Source organism: Mustela erminea, chromosome 9 (assembly GCF_009829155.1).
Source record: "Mustela erminea isolate mMusErm1 chromosome 9, mMusErm1.Pri, whole genome shotgun sequence".
NCBI classification, from domain to species: Eukaryota; Metazoa; Chordata; class Mammalia; order Carnivora; family Mustelidae; genus Mustela; species Mustela erminea.
Window position 1 is genome coordinate 9,213,314 of NC_045622.1, and position 9,719 is coordinate 9,223,032.

At 40.0% G+C, this 9,719-nt stretch overlaps 1 pseudogene; it reads right to left on the reverse strand.

The window, feature by feature from the left end:
- Positions 1–296: 296 nt before the first annotated feature.
- LOC116599309 lies at positions 297–681 on the reverse strand (annotated as a pseudogene).
- Positions 682–9,719: the final 9,038 nt, after the last annotated feature.

Here is a 9,719-nt window from a genome sequence, read left to right on the forward strand (position 1 = left end):
TGGTACTTTGATAGGAATTGCATTAAATGTGTAGATTGCTTTAGGTAGCATAGACATTTTCACAATATTTATTCTTCCAATCCAGGAGCATGGAACATTTTTCCATTTCTTTGTGTCTTCCTCAATTTCTTTCATGAGTACTTTATAGTTTTCTGAGTATAGATTCTGTCCATGTATTTTTTTTAACATTCTTAGTTTATTAATCCTCTCATGAAAAATCTGCACAATCGAAAAATCTGCACAATCACCACAGATAAAGCCACTGAAGCATCTTTACTCCTGTCGTCTAATCTCCAGCTCACTTTTTGCCCACACCAACATTGGCTTTTGCAGTCCCCCTGACTTTCTTCATTTTGTTCTTTCATTCTTTTCACTGATTTCTTGAGGTCTTTTTCTTTTCATGTCTGCAAGTCTATGCTTGGGTTCATTTTTCTTTGCATAATCTAAGGAATCATAAATCATACCAAAGCCAGTTGTCTTGCCACCACCAAAATGGGTTCTGAATCCAAATACAAATATGATATCTGGTGTGGTCTTGTACATTTTGGCTAGTTTTTCCTGAATTTCTGTCTTAGGTACTGTTGCCTTTCTGGGATTAAGGACGTCAATAACCATTTGTTTGCACTGAAGTAGTCAGTTGGTCATGAACTTCCTGGTTCAGATAGTTACTGTGTCATTCATGATAGCAGCCAAGCTTCAAGCAGCTGGAGACAAAAAGATGTCCATGTATTTTTAAAATTTTTGTTTTTGATGTGTTGGCTGACCCACTTGTTGTTTAGTAGCATGTTATTTAACCTCCATGTATTTGTGTTCTTTCCAGATTTTTTTCATATGGTAGATTTGTAGTTTTATAATATTGTAGTCAGAAAAGATGCACCGGGGGAGGAGTCAAGATGGCGGAGGAGTAGCAGGCTGAGACTACATCAGCTAGCCGGAGATCAGCTAGATAGCTTATCTAAAGATTGCAAACACCTAAAAATCCATCGGCAGATCGAAGAGAAGGAGAACAGCAATTCTGGAAACAGAAAAACAACCACTTTCTGAATGGTAGGACTGGCGGAGAAGTGAATCCAAAGCAATGGGAAGATAGACCCCAGGGGGAGGGGTCGGGTCCCGGCAAGCGGCGGAGCAACGGAGCACAAAATCAGGACTTTTAAAAGTCTGTTCCGCTGAGGGACATCGCTCCAGAGGCTAAACAGGGGCGAAGCCCACGCGGGGTCAGTGTCGCCTCAGGTCCCGCAGGGTTACAGAAGGATCGGGGGTGTCTGAGTGTCGCAGAGCTTGCGGGTATTGGAATGGGAAAGCCGGCTACAGAGACAGAGCCGACAGTAAGCTCACAGCTCGGTGTTACCTTGAACCTGCCACAGGCTCGGTGAGCTCGGCGCGCGACTGGAGGTCAGGCAGACGGGAGTAACTGGGCACTGTTCTCTGAGGGCGCACTGAGGAGTGGGGCCCTGGGCTCTCGGCTCCTCCGGGCTGGAGTCCAGGAGGCTGCTATTTGTATTCCCGTCCTCCGGAACTCTACGGAAAGCGCTCAGGGAACAAAAGCTCCTGAAAGCAAACCTGAACAGATTACTCAGTCTGGCCCCTGGTAAGGGTGGTGCCATTCTGCCTGGGGCCAAGACACTTGAGAATCACTACACCAGACCCCTCCCCCAGAAGATCAACAAGAAATCCAGCCAAGACCAAGTTCACCTACCAAGGAGTGCGGTTTCAATACCAAGGAGAGCAGCAGAATTCCAGAGGAGGAGAAAGCAAAGCACGGAACTCATGGCTTTCTCCCTGTGTTTTTTTTTTTTTAGTCTTGCAGTTAATTTAATTTTTTTCTTTTTCTTTACTTTTTTTCTTTCTTTTTTCTTGCCTTCGGGTAAATTTTTTTTGTAATTTTTACCCTTTTCTTTTTTAACGTTTTTTAACTAGTTTATCTAATATATATATTTTTTCTTTTTTATATTTTTCTTTATTCGTTCTCTTTTTTAAAATTCTTTTCTTTTTTTTTTCTTTCTCCTTTTTGAACCTCTTTTTATCCCCTTTCTCCCCGCTCACGATTTGGGATCTCTTCTGATTTGGTTAAAGCATATTTTCCTGGGGTTGTTGCCACCCTTTTAGTATTTTACTTGCTCCTTCATATACCCTTATCTGGGCAAAATGACAAGACGGAAAAATTCACCACAAAAAAAAGAACAAGAGGCAGTACCAAACGCTAGGGACCTAATCAGTACAGACATTGGTAATATGTCAGATCTAGAGTTCAGAATGACAATTCTCAAGGTTCTAGCCAGGCTCGAAAAAGGCATGGAAGATATTAGAGAAACCCTCTCGGGAGATATAAAAGCCCTTTCTGGAGAAATAAAAGAACTAAAATCTAACCAAGTTGAAATCAAAAAAGCTATTAATGAGGTGCAGTCAAATATGGAGGCTCTCACTGCTAGGATAAATGAGGCAGAAGAAAGAATTAGTGATATAGAAGACCAAATGACAGAGAATAAAGAAGCTGAGCAAAAGAGGGACAAACAGCTACTGGACATGAGAGGAGAATTCGAGAGATAAGTGACACCATAAGACGAAACAACGTTAGAATAATTGGGATTCCAGAAGAAGAAGAAAGAGAGAGGGGAGCAGAAGGTATACTGGAGAGAATTATTGGGGAGAATTTCCCCAATATGGCAAAGGGAACGAGCATCAAAATACAGGAGGTTCAGAGAACGCCCCTCAAAATCAATAAGAATAGGCCCACACCCCGTCACCTAATAGTAAAATTCACAAGTCTTAGTGACAAAGAGAAAATCCTGAAAGCAGCCCGGGAAAAGAAGTCTGTAACATACAATGGTAAAAATATTAGATTGGCAGCTGACTTATCCACAGAGACCTGGAAGGCCAGAAAGAGCTGGCATGATATTTTCAGAGCACTAAACGAGAAAAACATGCAGCCAAGAATACTATACTGAATGTTAATGGGCTAAATGCCCCTGTCAAAAGACACAGGGTATCAGAATGGATAAAAAAACAAAACCCATCTATATGTTGCCTCCAAGAAACTCATTTTAAGCCCGAAGACACCTCCAGATTTAAAGTGAGAGGGTGGAAAAGAAGTTACCATGCTAATGGACATCAGAAGAAAGCAGGAGTGGCAATCCTTATATCAGATCAATTAGATTTTAAGCCAAAGACTATAATAAGAGATGAGGAAGGACACTATATCATACTCAAAGGGTCTGTCCAACAAGAAGATCTAACAATTTTAAATATCTATGCCCCCAACGTGGGAGCAGCCAACTATATAAACCAATTGATAACAAAATCAAAGAAACACATCAACAATAATACAATAATAGTAGGGGATTTTAACACTCCCCTCACTGAAATGGACAGATCATCCAAGCAAAAGATCAGCAAGGAAATAAAGGCCTTAAACGACACACTGGACCAGATGGACATCACAGATATATTCAGAACATTTCATCCCAAAGCAACAGAATACACATTCTTCTCTAGTGCGCATGGAACATTCTCCAGAATAGATCACATCCTCGGTCCTAAATCAGGACTCAATCAGTATCAAAAGATTGGGATCATTCCCTGCATATTTTCAGACCACAATGCTCTAAAGCTAGAACTCAACCACAAAAGGAAGTTTGGAAAGAACCCAAATACATGGAGACTAAATAGCATCCTTCTAAAGAATGAATGGGTCAACTGGGAAATTAAAGAAGAATTGAAAAAAATCATGGAAACAAATGATAATGAAAATACAACGGTTCAAAATCTGTGGGACACAACAAAGGCAGTCCTGAGAGGAAAATATATAGCGGTTCAAGCCTTTCTCAAGAAACAAGAAAGGTCTCAGGTACACAACCTAACCCTACACCTAAAGGAGCTGGAGAAAGAACAAGAAAGAAACCCTAAGCCCATCAGGAGAAGAGAAATCATAAAGATCAGAGCAGAAATCAATGAAATAGAAACCAAAAAAACAATAGAACAAATCAACGAAACTAGGAGCTGGTTCTTTGAAAGAATTAATAAAATTGATAAACCCCTGGCCCGACTTATCAAAAAGAAAAGAGAAAGGACCCAATAAAATCATGAATGAAAGAGGAGAGATCACAACTAACACCAAGGAAATACAAACTATTATAAGAACATACTATGAGCAACTCTACGCCAACAAATTTGACAATCTGGAAAAAATGGATGCATCCCTAGAAACATAAACTACCACAACTGAACCAGGAAGAAATAGAAAGCCTGAACAGACCCATAACCAGTAAGGAGATTGAAACAGTCATTAAAAATCTCCAAACAAACAAAAGCCCAGGGCCAGACGGCTTCCCGGGGGAATTCTACCAAACATTTAAAGAAGAACTAATTCCTATTCTCCTGAAACTGTTCCAAAAAATAGAAATGGAAGGAAAACTTCCAAACTCATTTTATGAGGCCAGCATCACCTTGATCCCCAAAGCAGACAAAGATCCCATCAAAAAAGAGAGCTACAGACCAATATCCTTGATGAACACAGATGCGAAAATTCTCACCAAAATACTAGCCAATAGGATTCAACAGTACATTAAAAGGATTATTCACCATGACCAAGTGGGATTTATTCCAAGGCTGCAAGGTTGGTTCAACATCCGCAAATCAGTCAATGTGATACAACACATCAATAAAAGAAAGAACAAGAACCATATGATACTCTCAATAGATGCTGAAAAAGCATTTGACAAAGTACAGCATCCCTTCCTGATCAAAACTCTTCAAAGTGTAGGGATAGAGGGCACATACTTCAATATCATCAAAGCCATCAATGTAAACCCACCGCAAATATCATTCTCAATGGAGAAAAACTGAAAGCTTTTCCGCTAAGGTCAGGAACACGGCAGGGATGTCCATTATCACCACTGCTATTCAACATAGAAGTCCTAGCCTCAGCAATCAGACAACAAAAGGAAATTAAAGGCATCCAAATCGGCAAAGAAGAAGTCAAACTATCACTCTTCGCAGATGATATGATACTATATGTGGAAAACCCAAAAGACTCCACTCCAAAACTGCTAGATCTTGTACAGGAATTCAGTAAAGTGTCAGGATATAAAATCAATGCACAGAAATCAGTTGCATTTCTCTACACCAACAACAAGACAGAAGAGAGAGAAATTAAGGAGTCCATCCCATTTACAACTGCACCCCAAACCATAAGATACCTAGGAATAAACCTAACCAAAGAGGCACAGAATCTATACTCAGAAAACTATAAAGTACTCATGAAAGAAATTGAGGAAGACACAAAGAAATGGAAAAATGTTCCATGCTCCTGGATTGGAAGAATAAATATTGTGAAAATGTCTATGCTACCTAAAGCAATCTACACATTTAATGCAATTCCTATCAAAGTACCATCCATCTTTTTCAAAGAAATGGAACAAATAATTCTAAAATTTATATGGAACCAGAAAAGACCTCGAATAGCCAAAGGGATATTGAAAAAGAAAGCCAAAGTTGGTGGCATCACAATTCTGGACTTCAAGCTCTATTACAAAGCTGTCATCATCAAGACAGCATGGTACTGGCACAAAAACAGACACATAGATCAATGGAACAGAATAGAGAGCCCAGAAATAGACCCTCAACTCTATGGTCAACTCATCTTTGACAAAGCAGGAAAGAATGTCCAATGGAAAAAAGACAGCCTCTTCAATAAATGGTGCTGGGAAAATTGGACAGCCACATGCAGAAAAATGAAATTGGACCATTTCCTTACACCACACACGAAAATAGACTCAAAATGGATAAAGGACCTCAATGTGAGAAAGGAATCCATCAAAATCCTTGAGGAGAACACAGGCAGCAACCTCTTCAACCTCAGCCGCAGCAACATCTTCCTAGGAACATCACCAACGGCAAGGGAAGCAAGGGCAAAAATGAACTATTGGGATTTCATCAAGATCAAAAGCTTTTGCACAGCAAAGGAAACAGTTAATAAAATCAAAAGACAACTGACAGAATGGGAGAAGATATTTGCAAACGACATATCAGATAAAGGACCAGTGTCCAAAATCTATAAAGAACTTAGCAAACTCAACACCCAAAGAACAAATAATCCAATCAAGAAATGGGCAGAGGACATAAACAGACATTTCTGCAAAGAAGACATCCAGATGGCCAACAGACACATGAAAAAGTGCTCCATATCACTGGGCATCAGGGAAATACAAATCAAAACCACAATGAGGTATCACCTCACACCAGTCAGAATGGCTAAAATCAACAAGTCAGGAAATGACAGATGCTGGCGAGGATGCGGAGAAAGGGGAACCCTCCTCCACTGTTGGTGGGAATGCAAGCTGGTGCAGCCACTCTGGAAAACAGCATGGAGGTTCCTCAAAATGTTGAAAATAGAACTGCCCTATGACCCAGCAATTGCACTACTGGGTATTTACCCTAAAGATACAAACGTAGTGATCCAAAGGGGCACATGCACCCGAATGTTTATAGGAGCAATGTCCACAATAGCCAAACTATGGAAAGAACCTAGATGTCCATCAACAGATGAATGGATAAAAAAAGATGTGGCATAGATACACAATGGAATACTATGCAGCCATCAAAAGAAATGAAATCTTGCCATTTGCGACAACATGGATGGAGCTAGAGCGTATCATGCTTAGCGAAATAAGTCAAGCAGAGAAAGACAACTATCATATGATCTCCCTGATATGAGGAAGTGGTGATGCAACATGGGAGCTTAAGTGGATAGAAGAAGAATCGATGAAACAAGATGGAATTGGGAGGGAGACAAACCATAAGTGACTCTTAATCTCACAAAACAAACTGAGGGTTGCTGGGGGGAAGGAGGTTGGGAGAAGGGGGTGGGATTATGGACATTGGGGAGGGTATGTGCTTTGGTGAGTTCTGTGAAGTGTGTAAACCTGGTGATTCACAGACCTGTACCCCTGGGGATAAAAATATATGTTTATAAAAATAAAAAATTAAAAAAAAAAAAAGAAAGAAAAGATGCACGGTATGACTTCAGTCTTTTGGAGTTTGTGAAGACTGGATTTGTGGCCTAACATGAGACCTATTCTGGAGAATGTTCCATGCGTACTTAAAAAGCATATGTATTTTGCTGTTTTAGGATGAAATGTTAGGATTATCTCTCTTAGATCCTTCTTGTTCAATGTGTCATTCAAAGCCAGTGATTTCTTATTGAGTTTCTGTCTGGATTATTGATCCATTGATGTAAATGGGGTGTTGAAGCCCCCCACTATTACTGTATTACCATCAATTTATGTTTGATACTGGCTGATTTATGTATTTGGGTACTTACAATTGTTGGATTGCTCCTTCCATGATTATGTAGTGTCTTTCTTTGTCTCTTGTTATGGTCTTTGCTTGAAAGTCTATTTTGTCAGATATAAATATTGCTACCCTGGTGCTCTTTTCACTTCCATTTGGATAATAAATGCTTTTTCATCCCTTCACTTAGAGTCTTCATGTGCCTTTAGGTCTGAAATGAATCTCTTTTAGGCAACATATAGATGGGTGTTTCTTTTTTATCCATTCTGTCACCTTTGGCTTTTGGAATGTTTAGATCATTACACTGACAGTAATTATTGATAGGTATGTACTTATTGTGAGTTTTTAAACTTGTTTCATGGTTCTTTTTTGTAAATTTTTTCTGTCCCTACCCTTGCTCTCTTCTTTCATAGTTTGCTGGCTTTCTTTAGTGAAGACTTGGATTTCGCTCTATTTTTTGCGTATCTGTTACTGCTTTTTGATTTGTCGTTACCATTAGGTTTGTGTATAACATCTTAAGTATATAGCAGTCTATATTAAGTTGATGGTCACTTAAGTTTGAACCCATTCCTTACTCCTCTCCCCATCATGTTTAGGTATATGGAATCATACATTTTATTTTGTGACTCCCTTGCCTGATTTTTATAGATAGGCTTAGTTTTACTGCTTTGTGCTTCCTAGTTTTCTTACTGCTGAAGTGAATGAAAGTTTTTTTCTTTTCCACTCAAAGAGCCCCTTTTAATATTTCTTTGAGAGCTGGTTTAGTGTAATGAATTCCTTTGTTTTGTTTGGGAAACTCTTTATTTCTCCTTGTATTCTGAATGATAACCTTACTGGATAGCATATTCTTGGCTGCACTTTTTTTTTTTTCTTCCAGCACTTGGAATATATCCGCCCTTCTTCTGGCTACAAATTGATGCTGAAAAATCAGCTTATAGCCTTATGGGGTTCCTCTTGTATGTAACTCTTTTCTTTTTTCTTTTTTTTTCCTCTTGTTGCTTTTAAAATTCTCTCTTTATTGGTACTTTTTGCCATTTAATTACCATGTGTCTTGGTGTGAAACTCTTTGGGTTGATTTTGTTGGGGACTCTGTGCCACCCGGATATAGATTTTTGTTTCCTTTCCCAGATTTGGGATATTTTGAGCTATTATTTCTTCATATACATTTTCTTCCCTCTTTTCTATCTCTTCTCCTTCTGGTATCCCTATAATGCAAATGTTACTACATTTGATAGCATCACTGAGTTCCCTAATTCCGTTTTCATTTTTTATTATTATCTTTTATGTCTCCTGTTCATCTTTGTTGGTTTCCATTACCCTGTCCTCTAGGTAACTGATCTGTTCTTCTGCTTCTGTAGTTTTCTGTTTATCCCATCCAGTGTGTTTTAAATTTCAGTCATTGAGTTCATCTCTGATTTGTTCTTTTTATGTTTTCTCTTTGTTGAGGGTCTCACAGATGCTTTTCACTCTTTTCTCAGGTCCAGTGGTATCTTTTTGACCATTACTTTAAATTCTTTATCAGGCATATTACTTATCTCCGTTTCATTTATTTCTCTTGCTGTGATTTTGTCCTGTCCTATCCTTTGGACATTTTCCTCTGTCTCCTCATTTTGTCTAACTCTGTGTCTGTCGGTGTGTGTTAGGTAAGTCAGCTCACTCTCCCTCTCCCAGCTCCTTACCTGGGAGGTAAGGTACTAGGTAAATAGTGGTCTTCTGAAGAGGTTTTGGAGAGCTCTGCAGGACATCATTCCCTGTTCACTAGAATCTGGCACTTCAGGTGTGTTTCCCATGTGTGTTCACATGTACCCTACCATTGTGGCTGAGCCACTTTAGCTTCTAGTCTGGTGATCTGTGATAGTTCTCTTTGCCTGTTGTGGGCAGGATTTTATCCCTGTGTTGCTAGTGGGCCAGTCTGGGGCTGCCTTGGAGTTGAGTTGAGTCAGATGAGGCATTTGCCAGAGCTGCAGTAGCACTGAAGGGTGATCTTCCTGTATCCTCTTGTGAGAAGTTTTCATTGGTGGATGTGGCTTGCAGTCAGACCAGATGTTTTCCCCAGCCCACTCCTTGGGCCAAAGTTGGACTCCTGTGTGTGTCTATCTTCCACTCTTCTCCAGGGCAGGAGTCATTTTGGAGAGATGCTAGTCCCTGTCAGGGCTGTTTGCATAATGCCTGTCTTTTGGCACCACTTTGATTGGGCTTTAGCCAAGGACATAGTGGAGGTAGCAGGTCCATGGGAGAACCTGGGGGCAGGGTGCATAGTGTTAGCAAAGTTTGCACAGATCTGTTTTGGGAGGGCATCTGATCTGGATCAAGTTTTGAAAACTTGAAGCATGGCTAAAGTGGAGCAAGCCTGCAGGTGAGCATGGAGGTGGAGTACATGGTGCTGTTTATTCAAGTATGCTGTGGGAGGGGACCTGCAGCCAAGGCCT